The sequence below is a fragment of the Phaseolus vulgaris genome, chromosome 3, assembly GCF_051622355.1.
Source record: "Phaseolus vulgaris cultivar YP4 chromosome 3, ASM5162235v1, whole genome shotgun sequence".
NCBI classification, from domain to species: Eukaryota; Viridiplantae; Streptophyta; class Magnoliopsida; order Fabales; family Fabaceae; genus Phaseolus; species Phaseolus vulgaris.
The window spans coordinates 48,202,606-48,206,959 of NC_143500.1; the positions used below are offsets into that span (position 1 = coordinate 48,202,606).

Consider the following 4,354-nt stretch of genomic DNA (forward strand, 5'->3'; position numbering starts at 1 on the left):
ATGTATTTGAGTATCTTAAAACAATTCAATTCCATGTCTTTGTCTAACCAATACTGCGAGGTTCTCAAACATTGCCGCCACACAAAGAAGATCGGTTGCAACATAATCAAAGGCATAAACCTTTATGCTAAACAACTTAGTAATTGCCTCTGCAAAACTTGGAAGCGCCATTTATGCGCGCGGTGATCAAATGCCTCAACGGAATCTCTAGTCTTGGAACACACTTCTCTCTCCTCGTATTCAAAACTGGGTCGTCTTCCTGAGATGAAACGCGTGTTTGATGCAATGCCAGCCCCAGACAGGGTCTCATGGAATTGCCTTATTTCCGGCTACGCTGGTCGTGGTTTCCTTATTCAATCGGTGAAGTCTTATAATATGATTTTGAATGATGGGTCATTTAATTTGGTTGGGTTGGATTATCCACTATGCTTATACTTGCATCTAATGAGGATTATGTTCTTTTGGGTCCGCAGATTCATGGGCATGTGGTGAAATGTGGTTTCAGTCTCATGTTTTTGTTGGGAGTTCTTTGGTGCATATGTACTCCAAAACGGGGCAATATTTTGTGCAAGACAGGGTTTTGATGAAATGTCCGAGAAGAATATGGTTGTTTAATACACTCAGTGCAGGGCTTATGCGATGCGGTAGAATTGAGGATTGGAGGCAGTTTGTTTTATGAAATGCGGGGAAAGGATTATATTTCCTTGACAGCAATGATTGCGGGATTTACTCAGAATGGCTTTGACATAAAAGCTATTGATTTATTCAAAGATGAGATTACAAAATTTTGAGATGAATCAGAACACTTTTGGAGGCGTGTTAACAGCTTGTGGTGGTGTTACGGATTTTCAAGAAGGCAAGCAAGTTCATGCTTATATAATTAGGACGGATTAATCAGAATAATATATTTGTTGGGAGCGCTCTTGTTTACATGTATTGTAAGTGTAAGAATATAAAATCAGCGGAATCAGTTTCTTGGACAATGACTTGCAAGAATGATGTATCTTGGACTGCGATGTTGGCGGACTATGGTCAGAATGGTTATCGTGAAGAAGCTTGTTAAAATATTTTGAGATATGCAAAGATTTGGGATGGAGCCAGATGATTTCATCCTCAGGGGTGTAATAAGCTCATGTGCAAAACTTACTACCCAAGAAGAGGGTGCTTAGTTTCATGCAGAGCTTTGATTTCTGGCTTAATTTCTTTTATTACTGTTTCCAATGCTCTGGTTACATATGGTAAATGTGGAAACATTGAACACTCTCATAGACTTTTTAGTGAAATTATATTTGTGGATGAAGTCTCATGAACTGCACTTGTTTCTGAATATGCAAAGTTTGGTAAAGCAATGAAATGAAACAATAAGGTTGTTTGAAAGCGTGTTGACCATGGTTTCAAACCCGACAAGGTTACTTTTATTGGGATTCTTTCAGCTTGCAGTAGAGCAGGACTAGTAGAGGAAGGAAATCAGATACTTGAGTCAATGAACATTACACGTGCATGATTGACCACTTCAGTGGAGCTGGGAGGTTAGAGGAGGAAAGGAATTTTTATAAAGATGATACCTTTCAGACCTGATGCCATTGGTTGGACATCCTTATCAAGTACATGTAGATTCTATAGAAACATGGAAATGGCAAAGTGGGCAGGTGACTCTCTTGTACAATTAGAACCAATAACACCGCTAGTTACATCTTACTTTTGAACATCTATGGTGCTATAAAGGAAATTGGGAAGAAGTTGCCATATTGAGAAAAGGGATGAGAGACAAGGGTCTGAGAAAAGAGTCAGGATGTAGCTGGATCAAATATAAAAACCAAGAACACTTTTTTTTCTACTGATGATCTGTGAAACCCATTTTCAGATCAGATACATTCTGAGCTTGAAAACTGATTTATAAAATGGCACAACAGAGATATGTGCCTGATATGAATTCTGTTTTGCATGGTGTTGAGGATTCAGAGAAAATAAAGATGCTTAATCACCATGGCGAAAAGCTTGCAATTAATTTTGGGTTAATATTTATTCCTCGTCGTTTGCCCATGCGAGTAGTTAAAAATTTAAGGGTTTGTGGAGATTGCCACAATGCAACTAAGTATATGTCTAAGAGCAGCCAGAGGGAGATTCATGTAGGAGATACTGATGGAATGTTATTCATGACCAATGGTTTTTCTTGGAGAATGAGGTGAAAATGGCAGCAGCAAGTGATGGAACAAGGAAGGCTCATATAGAGCTATAGATTTCTTGGAGGTGCATGATAAGTATGGAGGGTGATTGGTTGGGCCATATCCTTAAAGAAGGTGAAGGTAATGATCAAAATGTCTAACATAGAGAGTCTAGACAAGAAAGTAGAAGCTAGCATAATTTTGACAGCATTTACTCATATAAATTGATTTTAAAAAAACATGAGCCAAAACACCCTATTTATAGAGATGGTGCCTTACAGAGCAAGGAGCAAAGGTATGATGGAGAATACACAAAAGAGGTGTGGTTAGGGTATTGACTAAAGTCAATGTCACACCCTAGGAGCAAAGTTCTAGAAGTTAGGTCAACTTCTTACCATAAAAAGCTCTACTCAAGCTACAATGATAAGCACACCTCCCCTATTATGCTAAATGTACCCTACTCTATTGAAATTACAAATAAACTGAAATTAGTTGATGCTCAGCTCCCATGGCTTGGGCTCTACTCTTATGGTCCTCTGAGGAATCTTTGAACATATAAAGGAAAGTTTCTATGCCATTAGTAGCAGAGTCTCACTCTTCTTGAATCCTCTTTACCATAAACCTAGTTGTTGGGCCTGAGCTTGGACTTGAGATTGACCATCTTCCATCAGATACTGCCCATTCCGTTTGTTTAAGGATGGAATGTATTCAAGTGGAGACTTTTGGTGATAGATTCAATGAATCAAACTAGGTGCCCTTAAGCCCACTCAGATAAAGAGAGAAAATAAGTGCACTTCAAGCAACTCTAGAAAAAGAAGAACCGCAAGTAAAGTAACAATGAAATTTATAGCCTTCTGCGTAATTGTCAAATCCTGCATACAGAAACAAATACTATCAAAGGTGATCAAATTATCAGCATGGTCTACCTTGTTAAGATAAGTAATAATCATGCCAGAGTTTTATCATAGAATTCCATTCTTACATTAATATTAGATGGTGTGTAAATTGTTTTGTATAATGAAAGGTATTGAAAGGGTACTTAAAACTATATTACGTGTTGTACGTTATTGTAAGATATTATGTAATTAAATTTAATAATGATAGAATCCAATGATTAGTGGAATCTTACACTTGTATACTTCCTATACATGAAGTGATGTAAATACATACCAGAAACTATATTACTTGCAGCTTTTTGAGTTTTTAACAATATTTATGAATTTTAGTATTAAATTAATAAATTAGTGCAAATTGAAAATTTTATTGAGAGTACTTAGTATAATTGTATTTATTCTTATGATAAAACTCCAGTGATAACATAAATCATCAATCATGCAAAGAAAATATGAAAGAGCTTTAGATAAATTCAATTAATTTTATGTAGTTGATTGTGTCTTTCTCGTAGAATATACTCTGTTTCACGAAAATATCTGAGAATCACTGAAACAAGTACCTACGTCAAATTAGGGAGAGGAGCTCAAAATTATGAGGTAAGATGTAATGACTAAGACGCTCTTAATTAACTAGGGTGCGTGCTTCATTCATTCATATAATTTAATGTTAACTTTTTATACTTTTTGTCATACAAATAAATTTACTATTTTAATTTTTTATTTACATGAAAAATAATTCTGATAAATTACTGAATTAATCTATTTTCCTTGGGCATACGTCGACAATATCTGTCCACTTCTCCCTGTTCTTACCCTTTGGGTTGCAATCACGTGATTTCATGTTTATACCGTGCTACTTTAAGCTCATTTGGTGTGATATTATTTTATTTCATTCGAACTAATTCATGCCCTAATAAACCACTCTCCATGCCTCAATCAGTGTAGAAAACGATGTTTTTGTGTTTATTAATCAACACTGTGATTGAAGTAATCCTATAATAACAAAATGAAGTACCAACTTTGGGATTATTTAAAAAAAAATCCATAGTGAGCCATTCAAAACCCACTTGATTGGCAGAAAGGGACTTGGCTAGTATTGGGCTTCAAAGGTAGCCTCCAACACGTGATGTAGTGCCTTATAGGTATGGCCCATTCTGTTTATTTACAAATATTTTTATGCATTATTTATTTCCTTTTTTTCTTACCAAAAGAAGCTAATATTTAGTATTTTAAATGTATGTTATCAAATATTTTACACTGGTTCACCATCTTTAATTAAACTCATTTCTATGACAA

At 35.6% G+C, this 4,354-nt stretch overlaps 1 pseudogene; it reads left to right on the forward strand.

The window, feature by feature from the left end:
* Window positions 1–3,169, forward strand: LOC137805957 (putative pentatricopeptide repeat-containing protein At1g68930 pseudogene; annotated as a pseudogene).
* The last annotated feature ends 1,185 nt before the right edge of the window (window positions 3,170–4,354 follow it).